This window comes from Sorex araneus, chromosome 3 (assembly GCF_027595985.1).
Source record: "Sorex araneus isolate mSorAra2 chromosome 3, mSorAra2.pri, whole genome shotgun sequence".
NCBI lineage: Eukaryota > Metazoa > Chordata > Mammalia > Eulipotyphla > Soricidae > Sorex > Sorex araneus.
In genome coordinates, this window is record NC_073304.1 from 91,678,952 (window position 1) to 91,702,657 (window position 23,706).

Sequence of the window (23,706 nt, forward strand, 5' to 3'; positions counted from 1 at the left end):
TTGACGGTTACTAAAGTGTCGCTCGGGAAGATATTAAAAACAAAAACAAAAACAAAAAAATCTTATTAAAAGTGACATAGAGCTCCTTCAAAAGCCATCTCTTTAATGAGTGCACAGCACCTCAACCATCGCAAGAAGTAAATCAAAACGACGGGTCCCGAGTACTCTGGGAGTTAGGGGTGCTGGGGGAGGGAGGGGGTGGGAGGCGAGGACCCCAGGGTCAGGGAGCTGCAGGTGCTTCCCAGGACCCGGCTCGGGCTCGAGCCCGCGCGGGGTTTTGCGAGCCAAGCGGGGGGCTCGGGCCGGGGACGCGAGGGAGCGGCAAAAGCACGTGGGCTGGGTGGGGGGTGGGAGGACGCAGACGGCGGAGTGAGCGGTGCAAGTGTCAAAGAGGAAGGCGTGGAGGGCTGCCGAGGTGACAGGGTGTGGTCTGCGGGGGAGCCGGCAGCGCGAGCGGAGCGCCGAGACCCCGCGGGGCCGGGCAGGCGGAGGGGCGCGCGCCGGAGCGGGGACAGCGCGGAGCGCGGCGCGGGGCCGCGGGGCCAGGGGACTTGCCCGGCGCTCGCCAAGTGCCGCCGGGCTCGGAGCTGCGCCAGCGTCCGCCGCCGGGGCCCGCCGCGCCAGACACCTGCCGAGAGTCCGGAGCGGGCGTCCGGCCGCAGCCTTCGGCCGCCGAGTAAGTGTTGCCTTTTGCTCTACCTTTCGCGGCCGCCGCCTCTGCCCGTTTCCCGGGGGCGGCTGGACGACAAGCGCCCCCGGGAGCGGCGCCGGCGTGCAGGGGAGGCGGCAGCCCCCGGCCCCCAGGCCCCGCCGCCCAGGCCCCCGGCGCAGCCGCCGCCGCCACCGCGGCGGAGTTGCGGGCACGGAGACTCCCCGGCTTTTGTGTTTTGCCCGAACCCCGACTCTTGCCAGGCCGGGGTGGGAGGTGGGGGGAGGGTGCGGAAGCCACTTTATGGCTCCTGGCCCCACCTCTTGCCCCCCTCCCCCGCCCCCAGCTCACACCCATGGGGATTTCAGTGGGGCCGCGGACTCTGGCTGAAGTGAGTGACACCCCTCTCCCCCGAACCCCCCAAATCTGGGCCAAGTGGTTCCGGTGGGCAACCTGGCGGGCCGCCACGCCGCCCCCCTCTTCATCATCTTTAACTGCTGGGCGCTGGAAGAATGCCCGGGCGAGCACGGGGGTCTTCTGGGGAGGGGGGGAACCACCTAGCTACTTTGCTTATCTCGGGTTTGGCATGGGGAAAAGGAGGGGGGAGCCCGGGAGCCCCGAAACCCGGAGCGTCCCGCGCCCGCGGGCGAGCCGAGCCGGCGTTCGCTGGGTGGGTCCCTTGTCTGGTTCATTGTTCGCGGTGACTGTTCTTCGGGGCTGGGCGCGACACACACACACACACACACACACACACACACACACACACACACACACACACACACGCACACGCACACGCACATACATACATACACACACACACATAGACACACACACACATAGACACACACAACACGCACGGCTCCTGGACCGGCAAAGAAAAGAACCGTTTTGGGGGTGGGAGGGCTCAGTCCCCCTCGCCTCCACCCCTGGAGGGAAGGGCTGACCCGGTTAGGAAACGGACTTCTCCGAGCTCGGAGGGCTGGAGGGCCATAGTAGTCGGAGGCGAAAACCCGCTCCGAAGTGCGAAACTTAGATCTGACTCTAATGCACGGAGACAGCCCGGGGAATCCCACACCCGCAGAACCGGGGCGCGGGGGTCCGCCGCCTCGAAATTGCCGCCTCCAACTCCCTCCGGAGTCACGGGGGTAGACTTTCCAGGTTTCGAGGCAACGGGCTGCTCTCTCGGGTTCGCACCTGTTTCTCTGATATGTTCCCGGGGTGGGACCTGTTTCCCACCCCCACCCTACCCCCCTTTATCTCGAGAACGAGTATTTGTACCATTTATGCTTTCACTAGTCGAGCTGCCTGGTTCCGAGAGAAGAATCCGTTAAAAAACAACAACAACAAACAACACCAGCACGAAGTACAATGTCCACTCTACAAATGGCCAAGCGCCGCTTTGGATGTCCATGGCTCCCCCACCTGGACCGTGTGCTAACATTTATGGAAGCGACATGTGCACGCAGAGTCAAAGGAGCCCGTTGTCGCGAGTCAGAGATGCCAAAACCCAACTAGAGAATTTTCATTGGGGGGGGGGGAGGTCAGAATACTCATTTTTGAGCTTTTTCATTTCCCAAATTACCATGATATCACCTGGTGCCTGATTCTTAGTCCACCAAGAAAAGAAAGTGTATTTTCCTGAGGAGGTTCCTTCTGTTTTCTTTTTCAGGGGTCCATTAGTGATAATTCAAATATGCATTTGAGAAGAGATTTAATTTTTTAAACTTTTTTTATTGATTGAGGTTCTATTAATGATGGTTCCCACGCATATAACTCCAACACCACACCCATAGCCAGTGAACCCGACTCCCTCCCCCAAGGACCACAGTGCCCCTCCCTTCCAACCCCCAACTCAGTTTGTGTGTATGTGTGTGTGTGTGTGTGTGTGCGCGCGCGCACGTATGTGCACGTGCATCTATCTGTCTATCTGTCTATCATTTGAGTATCAATATGCATGTGCAGCTACTTGCAAATCCCAGTAGTTACTACCCCTTCCAGTCCTCCCAACTGTCCTGTTACACTGTTAAATTTTACTTTGGCTCACATGCTGTGTGGGCTTCTGAAGCATCTGTCCCCTGGAACCTGAAACCTGAAGTTTCAGTCCTGCTGAAGAAATAAAACACCTTTCTCTCCACAGTCTGATTCCATATAGAAATGGGAGTACAGGGGAGGTGCAGATATGGAAAGTGTGTGATTTATTCCACAGAGAGAAGAGGGAGTCAGGTATGAGTAAATAAAAGTGAAAATTTCAGTAGACAAACATACCACAGTTCTATAAGTACTTGCAAAGTACATGTGTTCTTTCTGTTTCTCAGTCTTTCTCTTTTTCCCTCGCTCTCCCTTCTCCTTTATCACAATGAATACCTGAATATCTATGTCCTAAATGTTTTGTTTATAACATTGTTTGCCCCTCTTTTTTTCCCTGGCTTTTAATTAAACTTTTATAGCTTCAGTTTCTTGTTTTACATTTTCAGTATCAGTAGTGTTCATCGAAAGCATGGGATCATTGTATCTCTTAACTGTTCTTTTGTTCATCTACTAGCATACCATGTCCAACTTAGTATGGGAGCACATGAGCAATGAATCAACCAGGTTCTAATGAAGATTAAGACTTGGAAGGTAGCCACAGCTATGTATAAACCGTATACTCATTTAACCACCTTCCCACGTGATCAATTTGGACTAGTTGCTTGTTCATCTTCTCAAGTCTCCAGACTCCAAATTCTTACCCAGATTGATTGCTGCACTAAATCTTGATTGTACAAAGAACAGAACTTAATTATTTTGGTCTCATTTATCAGTCAGCAATGTTTAGTGTTGCCAATTTAATTATATCATTGAAATATGCGTGACTTTAAAATATGTTAGAAAGGTCCATTTTAAATCTTGTTTCTTCATAAAGAAAAAAAAAGTTCTTTTGAAGCCATAATTTTACTGTTGTGAGACTCCCTAACCATTTGTGTTTATTGAGTTTACTCTTCATATGAAAAAAGAAAAAGCAGCATTGCTTTTTCTTACTAGGAGCTGAAGGAAGATGGAAAGTCAGAAAAGAAAATAAAGCTTTTAAAATGCTGTTATTCCCTCTACTTGAGAAAAAAAATTTAAGCAAGTACCGATGATTTTCTTAAAGATACATTAAAACCTTACTAAAGGATTCTGAGAAAGAAACATTTCAGGATAGAAATAATTGCTATTACTAAATGCACCTAAAAGGTTAGTGTACATAAAGACATGTATTTTGAGTCAATCTTATATTTTTTCTATAAAATTATAAGACTCATTAAATTATTATTAACATATTGGAATTTCACAGAAATCTATATTAAAATATACTATCTTTTTTGTAAGTGTTTTCATTGTAGTAGCATGTTTGTTGAGATAAAAAAGAACATCATTGATGTCATGGTGTGCTTTGCATTTTAAAATACTAGCTAATGAATTACAAACATTCATTACTCTACAACCACTTGCTGAAATTTCTCAGGACCCCCAAATAGAGAATTATTTGTACTATATACCCTCGTTGACTTTATAGTCATCCCTTTTTCTTCAGATTTAGTTGTTTTTAAAAATTAATACTTTGTTGGCTTTGAATCTTTTGTCATTTTTCTTTTATGTCATATGTTTATATATATTTTCAACTTTGCATTCTTAGGAAACTTTCTGTTGAAATTAATGTGAGAATTAGTAGAGGGAAAAAAAGAGGATGAGAAAGAAGAAGGGAGGAGAGAAACAGAGGGTAAAGAAAGGAAAGGAAGGAAGGACTTAAACTTGGAAAGAGAGCTAACATAGAGGAAAAAGCATAGGTCCAGTAAACAAAATTCATATTTTATGAAATAATTCAGCTACCATCTTGACATATTACAAGGTGAATTACTATAGTGTCACAATGCATTTGCTTTGCTACATTTCAGTAGTAAATGACATTTTATTCACTGTTATTCATAGTTGGGAATGAGTATGAATCTTGGGAATTTTGGGGGAGGGTGTTGGTTTGGTTTTGGGGCCACACCCAGCAATGTCAGGGGTTACTTCTAACTCTGGCTCAGAATTATTCCTGGTGGTACTTGGAGGACCCTATGGGATGCTGGGGATTGAACCTAGTTTGGTGGCGGTCAAGGCAAATCCCCTACTATTACTCTGCTCCCAAATCTTGGAATTTCCTATGCTAAGCTGATTTTTTAGGTCTAGGGCTTGGGTGAAAGGGAGGAAGAATCTATTCTATATATGTAAAGATGAAATTATCAATGTTTATTTTGGATTTTTAAAGTACAGTATTTTTATACTGAAGATGAAGTTTGAAGTACTTTTTCATAACTAGATACAACAGAAATAAATTATGATTTAAATAACAGTATTTAAATATATTTTTCTGATGAAGCAGTGACACTATCGCAATGTCATCCCATTGTTCATGGATTTGCTTGAGCGGGCACCAGTAACGTCTCCATTGTGAAACTTGTTACTGTTTTTGGCATATTGAATGCACCATGGGTAGCTTTCCAGGCTCTGCCGTGTGGGTGGGATACTTTCGATAGCTTCCTGGACTCTCCGGGAGGGACAGAAGAATCGAACCCGGGTCGGCTGCGTGTAAGGCAAACGCCCTACCCGCTGTACTATTGCTCCAGTCCTGATGAAGCAGTATTTTAAATTATATAGATAATGTAAATTATTCAACCAATCATGTTTCTGTTTTGCATTGACCACTCAGAGCCAATCCAAGATCTCCATTTTATTGATCATTTAAGATTCTGTGTGTATGTATATATTTTTCTCAGTGATCTATTACAGTACAGCTATGTATGTTTTTACTATTGATATGTATATTGTTTAGTGTAGAAGGAGAGAAACCATAAAATTAATATATAAAGCTATTTAGAAATTCAGTCAGTCTGCTGAATAATAATAGTTATTGAAATCTATTATTGCAAATGCTAGGGGGATGTTATGTAAATTAAGGCATGCTGTCTCATCTAAAGATGTATATATATATTATCTAGATAAGCAATAAAAACATAGCACATGACTAATGATGAGTTAACATGCACTGACACACATCTGTTGCATTATATTGAAAGCCCTTTCACTTTTTAGAATTATTAATAGCACCAACCAGTGAAATCAGAATACCAAGCTCTTTCATTAGGAGGGAATCTTTTCATTTGAAAGGTTTCAGATATATTAAACCCCCAATAGTCTGAAGCTGTGAAGGTGAAAATGAAAGTTGGAAAAATTGTTATGATTCTATGGTAATGGAAAGTTCTAGACAATTTGTTTTCTCTCTTTCCTCTCTCTAACTCATCAGATTTGCTGCTTGTTACCTAATTAGCTGGTGGCTGGACCTGATTGACAGGCATGGCAATTTTGGTGGCAAGCTAAACCCACCAGGCTGGCAGCTTATGAAATTTCTAGCTATGTAAGTAGAATATTCATTCTAAGTATTATACTTAAACACAGTAGTTAAGTTTAAGTGCCCACTGGTTGTTTCCTCTTTGTACTTGAGTCAACAACCATTTTTGGTTTTGAGAAGGGACCACCCACAAAACTGTTTTTTTTTTTTTGACCATAGAAAAGCTCAGAAGAGAGAAAGTAAAAGAAGAAATGAAGGAAGAAGTATATCAGAAAAGAATTAGTAGTAAATTATTGATCCATGGTGACATGGTTATGGTCATAGTCACAAACTCAGACTAGAATTAAGCTTTCAAATCAAAGCAGCTATATATAGGTAACAATTTGATTCTCATCTCTCCTCTATCTGCTGCATAGACACCATCCATAGACACAAGATATATATTATGGCTATTGTTGAAAATAATTCAAAGACATTTTTAAAATATAGATCTGCTATTCTGCACTGATGCAAACTTTCAAACAGTGCTAAGTACTAATCATTTAAACAGCCTTTTAATAAAGGACATTGGACACAATAAAAAATCTGTGCATTAGGGGCTGGTGTAATAGTACAGCGGGTACGGCATTTGTCTTGCACATGGCCAACCTGAGTTCTATCCGCATCATCCTATATGGGTCCCCAAGGACCGCCAGGAGTAATTCCTGAGTGCAGAGCCAGGAGTAACCCCTGAGCATTGCTGGGTGTGACCCAAAAAGCAAAAAAAGGAAAAAAATCTACGCATTAGTATACTTACTATGCTTTCAGTTTTGATATTAATAGTGCATAAAGCTTTAAAATTTTCATCAAATTAATGTTTCACTGACATTCAAATTAACTACTGGCATCTAAGGTGCATGCCATGTGATGAATCCTAATTGGCAAGTGAAACTTACAGGGTTATTTATAGATTATATTGCAACAGAGTGCTGGAGTAAATTTTCATTGTGCAGCTTAATTCAAATTGATATTTTTGCTTTGATTCTCTTCACTTTTATCATATTCCTTTTGATCTCTAAAGTCTCTCATAAATAAGCTACCTATGGTGTTAAATATATAATTAATAACATTTGGGCAGAGAATTTGTCTTCAAATAATCCTTAGGAGATTTGGCAACAGTTAAAATCATTCACCAATTTGCTCAGGTTATGAATAATTCTTGGGACTGAATTTCAACTAAAAGGTTTGGTAACATCCATTTCTCTCCATGTCATATAGGACAGATTTTCTCATAGAAAAATTGAGGATGGGACTTTTGAACATCCATCCATTGAATTAATTTTTTAGAATAACTAAAATAGATCTAAAGATCTAAGGTGACATTTTATTTTATTCTCTAATGACAATTGAGATTTCTTTTATCTCTACTATCAATTACATTTTGTGTATGAAGATCATAGGGATAAAAATTATAATATATTTTCAGTTCTCATGCTAAGTTTAGGTTAAAATTAACTTCTTCCTTCTGCTTTAAGTTACCTATACAATGTCCCAACAAAATTTTTTTGAAATAAGTTCTTCATTTATTCTGATCATTTTTGTTTAGTATACATTTTATATATGATCTCTCAAGGAGCAAAGATATATAATCTCTAAATTTCTATACAGAAATATATTATTTTAAATTTATTGACCTTTAAGTATTTTTCCTGTCATATTCAACCTGGAATATATTTCCCTCTAATTTCATCCTGTGGATAAATGCCTCATATTTATTAAGAATTTATTTTAATGATATGTTTCTTTAAAAGAATCTCCACAGTTGTATTTGAGCTAGATAATTTTGGGGAAGTTTTCTAAACATTAAAATGTTTAGAAAAATTTAAAGAATTTCTATAAAGATATGGTATTGGTTATACTTACTGCTTTATTTTAAAGCTGGAGAAAGAAATTTTGATTCAAAGTGCAATTCAACATGGAAGTGAATAATTTTATTATTCTTATGCTTTTGATTATTAGATGAATAATTCATTATTAGGGTGGTTATTTTTTGCCTGTATCAGTCATATATAGTATGATATAGGTACAATCAAGTCAATCTGAATTTTATCTGTCACTTATTTAGGAAAAAGTCACTTTAATTAATGTACATTTATGAATGGCTTAATATCAATGAGTTATGTACAGAAAATGAGTATGAAATAAGAAATATCTGCATCTCTGATTGAATAAATCTTGAATAAGATAGGGCATTAAGATATTGAATGAATGTGATAAATAAAAATTATACAAATTATAATGGGATGTTCAGTTAACTATGAAGAAGAGTGTAAATCTCAGTATGGATGTGGTGGGAATAGTCTGGAAAAGTTTAATGGAAATTTGAGAGAAAAGGATAGCTAGGGGGCTGAAGCAAAAGCACAGTGGGTATGGGGGGTAGGGCATTTGTCTATTTGTCTTGCACGTGGCTGACCCGGGTTCGATTCCCAGCATCCCATATGGTCCCCAAGCACAACCAGGAGTAATTCGTGAGTGCAGAGCCATGAGTAACTCCTGTGCATCGCTGGTTGTGACCCAAAAAGCAAAAAAAAAAAAAAAAAAGGACAGATAGGAGAGAGAAGAGTCTCATAGTCTCATAGGTGAAAAAGCAGTGGGCAGCTGACTTTGGTAGAAAGTTAATAGAGAAAAGGAGAAAAGTGTGACACTAGAAATTTAGTATGTCCAACAAGCATTATGGTACTTAGACTGATGACTCAGCTGGTAGTCTAGACTAAAGATCAAGATTTTGAAGCTTAATTTTGAATAAACAGAACTTTTATTTCCTCTGTGCAAACCTCCATACAGCTGAACAAATCCAAAGAAAAACAAAAAGCAATGGTATCATTTCATTTTCATGAATCATACATAGGTCTTATTCCACTTGACTCTCCTGGAAGGCAGTATACTTTCCTGTACCTCCTTAAGCACTAAGTAACTCTGTCTACACCTTTACCCTCAGAGGAAACTGTAGATTGTTATCCACTGATATAGTTGAGCCAATCAAAAAGTATTTCCAGAGATAGCCCCAGTCATACTCAGTTACTTCCAGTTTCTACTCCCACATAATCTGCCTTTTTGTAGGTTCTCTCATCAGATTGGTTGAATTTCAACAGTTATTCATATTCTGTTTCAGCAGAATATGATATAGAAATATGTAAATGTAATTTATCAGTGAAACAAAAATACTTCCTTTAGACTGAGAATTTCCATTTTTAGTTTTTGAGCATTGAGAATTAATCAGGGTTCAGTCAAAGACTTATGTAAGAATGTTGTATAGAATAATGAAAAATTAGAAGCAACATTTTGCCCAAAGATAGAACTAAGCAATATACTATATAGCACATTTTATTCATTTTATAATAGACTATTAAGCATGATCTAAAATCATTTTTCTAAAAATGATTATGAATATGATAAATTATATAGTACAATGTTAGAAGGAAAGAAAGCTCAAAAATTCCAATTAGTAAAAAATACAATTTTGTATATGTACATAGAAAAATATCAGAAAAATAAATGAACTATGTTAAAAGATTTTTCCATTGGATACTGAAATGAAGAGGTCTGTATAGAAAGTCCTTTTAAAATATACTCAGCTTGACAAAGAAAACTTTTTTTATGGAAAGAGCCTGATGACATACAAATGTCTATTGAATAAATACAATAGTGAAAATCATCTCTATAGTGTGATTTAACTGTCTTTGAATATCTGGCCCCACCAGGCATTTCTCTTCCCTGACACATTTAATTCACTAAGTCACATAGAATTTACTCCTAACTGCATCACAATTGTATTTAACTTTAACCCTACTGCTACCCTTTTGGTGTTTGAAGCATGCACCCGCTGGTTGTCTAGGCATGAACCCACCATGAAACTTGGGGCAACTTATTGGACTTACCTTTACTTCCATTTCTCCATTGATAAAATTGAGACTATTACTGTCTATTGGTTTTTTAAATGAAGGTTAAATGACAATCTGTCATGAAGTACTATTATATATTTCTTATTTCTCAGGATTTGCATTAGATGATATCCCTCTTCTTTGAGATCATTCAAGGACTTTTCATTACACTTTGAATAAAATCACTATAGGCATCTCCATTAACACCAACTCTTTCTGCATTCTACTAGCTCCATGAAAATAACCAAGTCCTGGTTCAGAGCGATAGTACAATGCATAGGAGGCTTGCCTTGCACGTGGCTGACCTGGATTTGATTCCCAGCACCACATATGGTTCTCCAAGCCCTTCCAGGAATGATCTCTGAGCACAGAGCCAGGAATAAATCCTGAGCACTGGCATGTATGGACCTAAAGCAGAAACAAAAACAAGCAAACAAAAAAGAATACAGAAGATACCAAGTCCTGTTCTATAATGGGACCTTTGCACATGCTGTTTTCTCTGTGTGGAACGCTCTCATCTGCCTCTCTGAATTCATTACTTCTTGTCCATTAGTCTCAGTTTCTGCTACTTTTTTTGAGAGTTTTTCTGACTTCTACATATTGAACACAATTCTGTTATTCATTTTTTTATACTCCATCTTACCTTCTTGTTTCCTAAATTAAGCTTATTACAACTTGAGCTATTTTTATGCCCCCCTTTGATCACTGGAATTTTAATTATGTATAAATAATTCAAATATTTAAATTATTTAATTATTTAGATTAGTCTCTCTGCATAGTTACATTTGTTTTCCCCAATGCCTAGCACACAGTCCAGCATGAAGTAATAGAGAAATGAATAAATATTGGATGAATGAGTGGCTGAGAATCTATTGTAATTATGGAATGGCATTTCTAGACCAGCTAATTTATATTTATAAGGTATTTAGATCTTGATAGATAACACATATTGTCATTTTCATACGATATGCAGGACTCTAAGAATACTTGTTAGAAAACCAGAACTCTTCCAAAAACAGAAAATTTGGGAATGGGAAGGGAAGTGGAAGGTGAATTGAGGGACTCTAAAGATGCTGTTTTCGGATGGGACTGACCTATGGTAAGACTGGAGGTTAGGCCTGAGGAGCTGATAGTGAAGTATTAGAGCATTGATAGTTCAGGCATTTGAGATGCACATTTCACAGTGAGCCAGATTTGAAATATATGATTGTTAAAGAAGGTTCTTTATGATCATATGGAATTTTGGCATTGCAAAATAAGTAGATTAAAAGTTTTGGTGGTCAATTATTTGATGTGATAAAATACAACATTTTATTTTGATATCTAGAGGGGAGAAAAATAATGAAATAAAATGATTAAAAACAAAACTTCCCTTTGAGCCTACTAGTTTTTGAAATGGAAGCCTGTCAGACATAACTATATGTATAGGTGAGTGTCTGGCTTTGCAAACTTTTGTTACTAGAAAAACACTTTATATGGAAAAATTTTTTCTGTGTAGAACCTTAGAGCATGAAATTATAAGGGTATTAGAAGCATCGTATTGAGTGGTGTTCCAATTCTCTTACCAGGAGGTGTCACTATTGCTCACTCAAACTTTCTACTGCCTTCATGAAAGGACTAAGAAGAGCTCATATTTGAATTCATAACTTACGAAGATGTCAGTACTGACTCATCAAGTTCTCTACTATATTGCTCAAAGGATATTTGATTAAAAATTATTTCTAGTTGCTTATTTCTCCTCCAAGAAAATGCTCTTTATCAAACCCTCTGAAAATGTAGACTTTCTTTTTAAAAAATATAGTGGAGACAAATGTTTTTATTTTTTTATTTATTTTATTTTTTTATTTTCCTCTGAGGCTGAGGGAAGTAGATAGAAAAAACAGCAAAGAACAAAATAAAGGAGAAATGTGAGACACAGAGAAACGTGAAAGAGTAAAACCAAAGCATTTCCAGGGATGGCACAGTGCTTGAAGATCCTAGAATATATTCTATTCTCTTTCCAATTTGACTTTATGTGTATTGTCACTTCCCTGACCCTCTTCTCTGCCCAGATAAGTTTATCTTGCTGTGCAAGCACGTTATAACAGGAGCATCAATGACTACCTGCTTTTGATTTAATGTGCTATCCCAATTATTCAATGTATATTTCTGCCCTCTCAGATAACATTATACAATGTTATACAATAATAGCTATTATTATTTAAAAATATTGGGCCAGTAAGGCTAGTACAGTGGGTAGGGTGTTTGCTTTGCACAAGTCTGGCCTGGGTTCGATTCTTGGCACCGGATATGGTCCCCCTGGAGTTTGCCAGGAGTGATCCCTGAATACAGCTGGGTATGGCCTCCAAGCAAAAATCAAAAGAGCAAAACCCACCACTACCATGCACACACACAACAGAAAAACTGGATTAAAAAGATAGTATAGAAGTAGTAAGGCTTTTTCTTTGAATGCAGCTGACCTGAACCACAGCACCATATATGGTGCCCCTCCCTACACCTAGCCCTGCCAGGAGTTATTCCTGAGCACAGAGCCAGCAGTAAGTCCAGAACACAGCTGATCGTGGCCCAATTCCAAAATGAAGTCCAAATCCAAAATGAAATAAAAATACTTTCAGGTGAGGAACCTGCAAATTGGAAAGATTGCATGATTTATTATGTATTTGTAGACGGTCAGATTTTCAAACCACTTCTTTGTTCTTTTATTGATGGAATCTCTTAAGAAATTTTCTACAGAGTTAAGAAACTCTTAAAAGAGTTTCTACAGAGCTTTTAGGCTTTTTGTTTTTTTTTAAGAGTCACTTCCATGGAAGATCTACCTAACATCTCTTCATTCATGACATATTTAGAAATCCTTTCTCTGTGTCTCACTGCACTGCTGCTCAGTTAGGGTAAATAAAGTGCCTTATATCTAGAACAGAATGTGTGAATCCTACTGTTGCCTAACTAGATACAAGGTAGGAGATGAACTCCCTTTAATGGTACTCAAAGGTGGGTGAGGGTGTGGATGAGGAAAGAACAGAGAAATACCAGGCTGCGAGCCTTCTTCCTCTGCCAGTTGTCTCGATTACTTTATATGTCGCTGCACAGTAAAAAATAAAGCCCAAAAATTTGGAGAAGGAAGAACAAGATCCAAGATTGAAGATGGGGAAGATTTCACCAAGGGCCTCCACACTTTGCAACTCCCCTGGAATTGGAGGGAAAAGACTGGCATCCTGGGAATTGTGTTTCCCACTGCCCTCCAGGTGGCAGCATGGCTCAGCTGTCTGAGACCAGCTTCGTTCTTGGACATCCCTAATGTGGGGGATTCAGAACTGTTCTCCGGGCATTTTGTGCCCTGGGAATGATTAATGGTGCTGCCCACTCACTGTACCCCAACGGTAATTGAGCTTGTAGTATTTTGGAGGCTGCAGAAAGAATTCTTGAGGCACTATCTGATATAAGGACTGCAACATTTTGGACATTATATCCCTTTAGAGACTTCTCAGAGGCTTCTCAGAGGCTTTGTGCTTTGAGTGCAATCTCAGGCAGAATGCTAACAGTGGTTGAAAAGACTGCCACCACCCTCCTTGAAATTTGGGGAAACAGAAAAGTCTCAACATTTTCTCAGTTACTTGGTTTGGTGTGTATTCCACATCTTTTTTTTTTTCCCATTGGTTCTGAAATATTATTTCTTTCCACCTGACTTAATGCAAATCCTCTGGAAGGTAGCTTATGTTAATTGACTGAGTATTTTGAAAGAGAGAAGGCAGAGCTATATAAAATGTCTCTATTTAAATAAGCTCTAAGCCCTTTTATAGTATAAGCCAAGTTATTTAAAAGTAAGATGATTGGAAATTTCTAAAGTTGCATACAATTCAAGAGAATGTAAAACATGTTACAATAAGAGACTAACACAGGGTGCAGTGTCCATTTATGCTAAATATACATGTAATATCAATTATAGAAGACAACCAACAAAAGATCTTAAGCTGTCAGGTTGGGTTTGTGTGGCTGCTTCTTTTCATGAGAATTTTTAGCAACTGGGAAAAATGCCAGATTCTAAACACTGGAAAATGCTGTCTTGAATAGGATAGACTAGTAGATCTCAGCAGTGTCAAGAAGAAAAAAAAAGTTACTTATGGATTCAGAAAACATCTGTTAGTCAATTCAATGAAGTAGGGGATGTGAACCTCTACCATTTCAGTTTGGATTGACATACCTCTAGTGGTTGTCTTTTGGCAGTGGTCTGTAGCTTTTCCAGTGACCGGTAATATCATTTTGGTACTTCTGAGAAGAATTGTTCTCTCCCTAAGCTTGTGAGATATTTTATTCTCCACTACAAAAGATTCTTTCCTGAATACCCAAGTGATTTAAAGTTGTGGTCTGTGCAGGAAACTGTCTGTGGATGTTTCAAGAGACAAATTCAACTGAGTCTCTATGTACTGTCACTTTGAGGTGTTAGCAATTCTTCCTGTTTCTTTAAGTTCTTGAATAGTATAGAAAAATCAGGATAATTAGGATGGCACTACAAATTCTATTTTTAGATTATATTGCATAGTCCTACAGACTGCAACCCTATCTTCCTTTTGCTTTGTTAATTTATTTCAACAATGGAATTTTTTGTCTTGTCTTTATATCCCTCCTCCTAAGCTAGGGATATAAAATAAGGGGTGGGGACAGAGGAATTAGCTGAGATAGTCCACAATGGTTTATTCATAACCTCTTATTTGGCTCCAACAACAACAAGATTAGTAGTAGAAAATAAATCCCAGTTTAGCTTAAAATCCTGCTTGATGATTCATGACTCACTGAAGAACTTTTCTCAGTGTACCAGTTTCTACCTCTTTGGTTTCACTGGGCAATTTATCAAAAACTATCCTGAATTGATACCTGATAGAGAATTCTGAATGTCCATCCTTCTTTAAATCAATATACTTTTTCTTATATGAATACTCTAGAATGCTCTAAATATTATTTCATATTTATAGATTGTATTTAAAATAAATTTTCAAAGTAGACTATAACTTTGGTACCAATATCAACTCATGCTTATAAAAGAACAAATTGGATAATTTAATTTATCTTCTCTAACAGCCAAAACCTGTATTATCCTTGAAGAGGACAGGATTGGTATTACCTTAGACAGGGGCTGCCGATCAGCATGCATTTCAAAACTTAATTCTTGCCTTCTATACTTAAGCTTAACAATGTTTTCAAAAGTCAGGTATTGTTGAGGGAAAATTAGTTTCTGAATCTCAGAATGCTCAGGATGCTCTCAGAAAATCATGAACTCAAGAGTGGTGAAATAGAGCTCTAGTGCATACCAGTGCAGCAAACTCAAGAGGATCAGGAAAGAGAGCCCAGTTCTTTGACTTTAAGGAATTGTGGCAGGATAAACAGGGAATAAACTTGGTGGTGGACTGTGTACTACCTTGTTCTTTCTTTCTTTTTTTTTCAGACCAGAAAAGAGTGAGTTTCAAAAGTCTCAAGCAGAGACAATATCAGTTGATCACAACTCTTGACCTTGGGGGCAGGAGGTCTCTTACTTTGCTGAGGGGATTTAATCCTTGGCTGAAATTAATATGATAACAGAGCTCCAATATTAAAATAAATGGCTATAAAATCAATTTCATATGAAAATTGTTATGTCTGATTTTGGGTTTGTTAAGTCCTTTCTAAGGGTTTATTAAGCTGTTTGTTTCTAGTGGAGTGGAGCCTTCTGTGTTAGTGTTTTGATTTGTTGATTTTAATTGGCTTCTATGTTACTTTCCCATCTAAGGTGGTGTGCTCCTGCTGGAAATTCAGCATTCAGGACTTAGGAGGTGTCACACAGTCTAGAGACATTAGGATCTGTGGTCCGGGCCAATGTGTTGATATGGCGGCAGCTGTGGAAGGTGGGTGTGGCTTCAGGGCTTCCAGAAGTATGGGGCGTGGGGGAAGGCTGCCCATCCCAACCCTGAGAAGGCCCCAGAGTTCTAGCATCGACACAAGTGTTCCTGAGATTATTCTGAAGTTTGGCTTACCACAGAGAATATTAATGAAGTCGTGGAGCTGAGCACAGGGTACGGCTACAGCAGTGGGTGTGGGTGCAGATTTTGGCAGAGTAAGTACGAAGCCCACTCACCTCCCAAGGGGGTTTTCAGCCACAGGGACTGGTGTTTCTATGAATTTTAGCTCCTTGGTATGTATCTCCTCAGAAATTTAGTTGGGAATTGGTAGAGCTGGATCAGTAGATGAGTTAACACAGTAGTGTCTGTGGGAGGTAGGCAAAGAAGCTTTCTTAAAACTTGTGCAAAACTGGTTTTAGGGCTATAAATTCCTTTAGTTGTTGCCTGTCCATGAAGCTCTGTATAGTTACTTCAAATCTAAATGATAATATAGCAAGATAGAATGGTCTTGATGAGGTGTTCATTTTTGGGAGTTTTTTTGTACTCCATCCTTCCAATTTCTTCTGGCTTGAAGAGTCTCATTTGTTAGATCCACTGTACATCTTCTGGGCTTTCTTTTGTATGTAAATTCTTTTTTTTTTTTTTTGATCTTGCTGTTCTCAATGTTCTCATTCTTTCCTTGGATTTTTGAGTACAATGTGTCTTGGAGTTTTCCTAATTGGGTTTATTTTCATCAGGACCCTTTGGATCTTTGTGCCTGTAATCCTCAACTTTAGGAAGTTGTTGATTTCTTTAACTATTGTTTCTTTATCACATTTGCCTTGCTATTCTTCAGGGACTCCAATGTATCTTTGTTGTTCCTTTTGAATCCATCCCATAATTCAGTGGTATTTTCAGACTATTTTTTGCTTTCTGCTGTTTGCTTGCATTTTTCTTCTGGAACTTCTCAATCTTTTGCTTAGTTTCTGTTATTCTGCTGTTCAGAGCTTTGTCTGACTTTTTAATACAACCTATCATGTTAATTTTGTCATTTCTGACTGTAGTATTTCTTTCATTCTGGCTCTCATACTTCCTTGTGTTTTGCTGACTACCTGGACTATTGTTTCTTTGAATTCACTGAACATCTTTATCATGGTGTCATTAAAGACACTGTCTGAGGATTGACTGGTGTTATTTATGTCTTTGGTGATGCTATTTATCTCATTGAGCTTGATGGGTTCCTACCTGTTTTCTCCATTGGTTTTCTAGTATTCTTGCTGTGCTGGGGGTGAGTCTTTATAGTTACACCCCCTCCCCCCACACACACCACCCCTGGAAGATACTGAGGGATTAAGCTAGAGCTTGATTTCTAGTTTCTGTTTTCTCTACCCATCGTCACAGTATGACAGGAAGAATAACTGTGAGCAACATGTAATTTGTTGAGTAGATCAGGAGCTGTGGTGCGAGCCCTTAATATGGTGCAGGTCAAGTGTGGAGGCTGCTGAGACCCACCCAGGAGTTCATGGGTCTGTCTCCAGTTCAAACTCTGCTCCCCATTCAGAATATGACCAGTGATATCAGCTGTAGATAAGCCTTACTTGGGATGGTGGAGCAGCAAGTGGAAGGTCAGGAAGGAGCTGGGATAGTAGAACAGTAAGCATATGTCCTTTTCTTTTTGAGCATAAAATGAGTGAATCTTTATCCATGTTTTATATATTCCTGCAGTATCTTCTACAAGTAGCAATTGCTTTGGACTTCTGATCATCCAATTGACTTCTGATTTTTTTGATCTATTCCTCTTCCTCTTCACATTTGTGCAAAGATGAACATGGAGGTTATTTGGTTAATGTCCTTTTTTATGTTTCTCACTGACATGATTATTCCCAAGCTTAAACCAGAGAATTGGCATGGATTTCAAGAACCAGCATTTAAACTTAGTTTTTCTTTATTCAAAGCCTAGGTTTTAATTTCACTTCATTGTCACCAACATTTTTACAAACTGTTAGTAGCAAAGGATATCAAAAATTAATCGTGACATACAGGAGGATAGCTGAATGTCAATGTGTTTTTGTGCCTCTCTGAATCCCCTAAAAGGAGATATTTCAACTGGGCATAATGTGGAATCACTTCCCAAGAAGGAACTTTCTCTGATAACATTTCTCTGTGGATTTTAAACAAGGAAAAAGGAGATGTGGAAAAGAAAATTCTACCTACTGGTCCATTTTTTTCTCCTAACTGATTTTGCCTGTGTTCTTAGCATCTGAAATAGGTAATTGACCCTTAGAGCTGTTGAAAGTACCCATCTATAAGTTGCGATTGTTTTTCTCTCTTTAGTTCTAATTTTCCACACATAAAAATTTGAGTTTAGAAAATCTGTTAGTACAGTTCATTGGGCATATTGGCTAATGAAGAGGCTTACATTAAGGTGGGGAAAATTTATAAAAACAGATTGTTTCAACTGTTTTCATTACCAACTATGAATCACACCACCTGGAGGACTCCTAAAGTGCTGTGAATTTACAATACCTTTCCTGCTAGGTGATTGCTGAGCTGTCTTGGTGGGCAGAGTATGTTTTGCAGTAAATAAAGCAAAGCTTAAGTGACTCACAGCTCTGTACCTGAAAAAGAATACACATAGGTGTGACTTACCCATCATGTCAGAGAATACCAACAATCTGTTTTACAGACCAAGTTTTATAATGAACCTTTAAGTGTCTAAGTTTGTGTGTATATTTGTGTGTCTGTATGATATTTTAACAGTTCCTTCAATAAAATAATAATGCCCAGAGTGAAAACTAATCTGAAAAATAGCTAAGTGTACACATTTTCTCCACTTGACAAAAACTCAGAAACCTTTGCCAATATTTCTTTTGCATATAAACTTTTTAAAGTAGATGTCTCTTTTCTCATGCCTTCTCAGAAATAATTTAGTACAAAATTTATAATTTTTTGTTAAACTTATAATTTTTAAGTTTTTGTATGTCTATGATATACATATGCCTTAACATTTACTAAACTCATACTTTGTGACTTGCATTTTGCTAAGTTTTTACATACAGTACTCATTTTGTTCTCATTTATATTAGTAACACTATTTGATAGATAAGAAAACTGATTCCCCTTCCCTCTGTCCACAAGGAAAAGAAAACCAAGTCTTAGAAGTTAATTAGCATACCCTCTTCAGTTGTTTAGGGATGCAAGATCTTTCTAGCACAGACATGATATATGTACTTAAGTTGCACTGAGATAAAAAATAAACGAACAAAAAACACTGGGGTGAATCAGAGGACTTAGGTTTTTATTTTATTAATAAATTAATTTTTTATTGAATTAACATTGTTTACAGAAGAGTAAATGTTTATATTTTAGGGATGTAATGTTAACACATCATACCACCACCAAAAGTCCAAGAGCTCTACACCATAGGCCATTGGCACCTCTCAGTCAACTCTCTCGGGAACCTCAATTTTGAGGGTCAGCTCCTAGAATTTGTTTTCATTGGACATTTTCCCCTTTTTTTTACTCTATATTTGTCATATGATTGAGAGCATTAGATATTTGTCTTTATCCTTCTGACTTATTTTGCTTAGCATGATACCCTACAACTGTGTCCATTTTGTCAAAAAAAGACAAGATTTCATCTTTTCTGTTAACCTAGTAGTATTCTATTGTGCATCTGTACTGCATTTTCTCTACCCATTCATCTGTCATTAGGTACTTGGTTTGTTTCCACATCTTTAGTTCTGTGATTGGTACATCAATGAACATAGGTGTGTCTGTATATATATGTATATATTTTGAATTGCTATTTTGGTGTTCTTTTGATAAATCCTAGGAGTCAAATTACTCTATCAACTGGTTGTTCTATATTTAATATTTTGATAAATTTTCATAGTAGTTTTTTCAGAGACAGAGCCAATTTATGTTCCCTCACCACTTGTTTTGACCCTCTTGATGAGGCTGTGCTCACTGGTGCGAATGATATCTTGTCATTTTTATTTCATTTTACCTGATAATCAGTGATGTTTAGCATTTTTATGTTCCTTGTTGACCATTTGTATGTCTTTTAAGAATAATCTGGTCAGTTCTCATTTATTGGTAAGATCATTTCCTATTTTTTGTTGCTGCATTATGTGAGTTCTTTTGTGTATTTTCCCCACTCAGTAAAATGTTTTTATTTAATTTTTTAAAAAATGTTTTTTACAATTTTGGGGGCAGTGTTCTGAGGCCACCAGGGTTACTCTCAGTAGCCCTTGAGAAGCATTTGTTGCTGGAATTTAAAAAACCCCAAGGCCTGGCATTTACAAGACTTGTGCTGTATCACCAGAACCACATTTCTGGACTGACATCTTTTGTTTTAATGATAGCTTCTTTTGCAGTGCAGAAGCTTTTCCGTTTGATGCAATCCCATTTGTTTTGTTTTTGCTTTTGTTTCCCTTGTCAATGAGGTTGAATACATCACCAAAGCCAATACCAGAGTGTTTTCCTTATACTTTCTTTTATAAATTTTATAGATTTAGGTGTAACAGCTGAGATTTTTAGTGCATTTTGAGTTGGTGATTGTAAGGGTGTGAATAGTGATCTGATTTCATTCTATCGCATACAGTGTCCCAGTTTACCCAGCACCGTTTGTGGGAGAGACTTTTCTGGAGACCCAGATTTCTTTTTTTCTTTGTTGGTTTTGGGGCCACACTTGGTGGTCAAGGGCAACTTCTATTTTTGTGCTTAAAAGTTGTTCCTGGGAGTGCTCAGGGTACAAGGATTAAACTGGGGATGAAACCCAGGCTTTCTGCATGCAAATCATGCACGCAACTCATTGAACTATCTCACTCCAGAGCTCTCTTCCAGCTCCTTCTCTTTCTCACTGTGTAAATATTAGATGTACTTCTTTATCGAACTGCTGCAAAGAACAACTGCATTTGTGAAAAGTGTCAAGAAACAAAGTACAACCGACTTAAACCAAATTTAAGTTATATGTGTTAGGAAGACCAGAGGACTGCCCTTATTACATGTTTAGATATCTATTGGAAGCAAAATAATTATTAAAAAGCATAAAATGTAGCATGACTTCATAGTGCTACTTTTATTTATTTATTTATTTATTTTTTTTGCGTCACACCCGGCGATGCACAGGGGTTGCTCCTGGTTCTACACTCAGGAATTACTCCTGGCGCTGCTCAGGGGACCATATGGGATGCTGGGATTCGAACCCGGGTCGGCCGCGTGCAAGGCAAACGCCCTACCCGCTGTGCTATCGCTCCAGCCCCCATAGTGCTACTTTTACTTAAGAATTTTTAGCATCATTTTCAGTATTAACTCTTATTAACTATTTGACTCTAGTGAATAGTTAGAATAAAGAGATATTGAATTTGTCTTTTTAATCCAATTCAGTAGAAGTGTCAATGGAAATTTTAATCTAGTATTTGAATAAAATTACACATACAGTTTCACTTGTGCTGACATTTTGAGACTGTTAAAAATATAGGCACTTTTTAAAAACTGCCCTATGAATATTATGTGAACACATTTTATACCTTAAAAGTATATAACAATATTTCTAATAATTTTAATGCTGCTACAAAAGTTTACTAGTTTCAGTTCTCTAACAAAATAATTACAGATTGATTTTTAAAAATTACATAAACAACCCAGTGACTTAATGAGTTCTTCCTACAGAGAGGTATGGTTTCTCTGACTGCTCAGAAGGACAAAAGAGAGGGAGATCTACGAGCCAAAATGTAAGCTGTACTCATGGCATCTGTGGCTTTGTAGAACTAAGAGAAACATTTTTTTCCCTTGTCTTGTTCATCTGTTTAGTAGGAAGTTTGTGTGTTATTTGCATTTTGAATTGTTTAGTCCTTTTAATTTACTTCTAAGTAACTTGTTTCTCCATTATAATGCTTTGTTTGCAGAGAACAATACTCACACAAGTGTTTCATGAAGTAAAATGAATTAACACTGCACTCAACAAAGAGAATCTCAAAATAAAAACCATTAAAGATGGCTTACAGATGCATTACAGAAATCGCTGCCATATGTCTGAATGGGTCTCTTATAATAAGCTTATTTATGAAATTCATAGACAATAAGTTTTGAAAAAAATAGTGATGATTCTTTCAAGTCAAAATAAAAAGTAAAAATATAGTAACTATAAAAAACACATTAATGATCTTCTCTGTATCCCTAATTTTGCTTTTTTTTTTATTCTTATTAAGAGCCATATAAGAAAGACTGTTAGTGATATTGAAATTATTCTGGTTCACAAAGTCTTGGCAATATCAATTCATAAATTAGATGGAGGGTGGGGGAACTTCCACAATCTTGCAGTTATAAGAGAAAGGATACTGAAGAAAAGCTGTAGGAAATCCTGTAACCAAAATACTTCTAAGGGTTAAATCTAACCCTTACCATGATATTCTTACCATGATACATGACATATATCTCAAAAACATTTTTTCTCCCAAAAGAATGTCTTATTAGAATATAAAAGTTTTTTTTCTATAATTAGATACCTGATTTTTGTTTATTGGTGACCACACCCACCAGTGCCAGGATCCAACCTGGGTCAGCTGTGTGCTGATCAGTGTCCTCACCTGCCATATTGTCTCAACGGCCCCTTGAAAACTGTTTATAATATTTTTCAAAAATAACCCATATACCTTTTTTTTTTTGGCTTTTTGGGTCACACCCAGCGATGCTCAGGGGTTACTCCTGGCTCTGCACTCAGGAATTACTCCTGGCAGTGCTCGGGGGACCATATGGGATGCTGGGAATCAAACCCAGGTTGGCCTCCTGCAAGGCAAACGCTCTACCTGCTGTGCTATTGCTCCAGCCCCACACCTTTATTTTCAACAACATATTCTAGATCTGCCTTTTTGAGCAGACTAAGTTTTGAAACAAACCAAGTGGTGCCATGTCTTATGGATAAAAGCAAAATGCCCTGTTCATTTTAAGACTTACTGAATGTATTTCATTGACTTTTGGGTACTGCAAAAATCCACACATTGCTATGTGTACATTTAACTTATAAGACTAACAATCTTTTAAATTAGTGTTGCATGTATCATAATCTTTCACAAAATGTCATGGTTATTTTTAAAGAATTTTGTGGAGTAAAATTACAAAGGAATTGGGTAATACTAACTAGCAATAACTTAAGGCATTCATAGAGAAATATCTATTAGACTTGAGAAGAGGCTTTTCATGACACTCTGGACCCTGGAACCTGATGAGACCTCAGAGAAGCAGTGTTGAATTATTCTAAAAATTCATTTTCAATTCTTATAAATGGACTTTCAAGGTGATTTGTGGGGAACTTTCACCTCAACTGTGAGCATTATTTAATTTTGACTGTGGTTCAGAGTGATTATCTTTAAATAATCATGAGAAGAAAAGCCAAAATCAGAAAAATTAACCCATTATAGTACTGTGTCTTTCAAATGCAGTTTCACTGGTTATTTGCTATGTTTCCTTTATGAGGTAGCACTGTATCACTGTCATAGCACTGTTGTCCCGTTGTTCATCGATTTGCTTGAGTTGGCACCAGTAACCTTTCCATTGTGAGACTTGTTGTTACTATTTTTGGCATATTGAATATCCCACGGGTAGCTTCCCAGGCTCTGCAGTTCTGGTGAGATGCTCTCGGTAGCTTGCTGGGTTCTCCAAGAGGGATGGAGGAAGTGAACTCTGGTCGGCTACGTGCAAGGCAAACGCCCTACCCACTATGCTATAAGGGCAGGATATTGCTACAGTGCTACAATTATTTGTGCTGGGGATTAGATTCAAGGGCCTATGAAGTATTTTTCAGGAGGTATAGTCCCACTGGTGATTCTCTACCAACTGGGCTGGGAGTTCAATGTGAATGTCTTGCTCTTTGGGCCTTGCATTGCTGGGGATACCTAGGATATCAAGGTGGTTCTGGGGGCCTCCAGGGTTATACCT

The 23,706-nt window shown here is 38.3% G+C and overlaps 1 protein-coding gene across 2 annotated transcripts in view; it reads left to right on the top strand.

The window, feature by feature from the left end:
• The first annotated feature begins 415 nt into the window (after positions 1 to 415).
• The window catches only part of SEMA6D (semaphorin 6D), a 681,608-nt gene continuing 658,317 nt past the window's right edge, over positions 416 to 23,706 (top strand). For both annotated transcript variants that reach the window (XM_055131630.1, XM_055131629.1), the window contains exon 1: positions 416 to 676. The gene's annotated coding sequence lies outside the window, so the exon portion shown is untranslated. The remainder of the gene's footprint in view (positions 677 to 23,706) is intronic.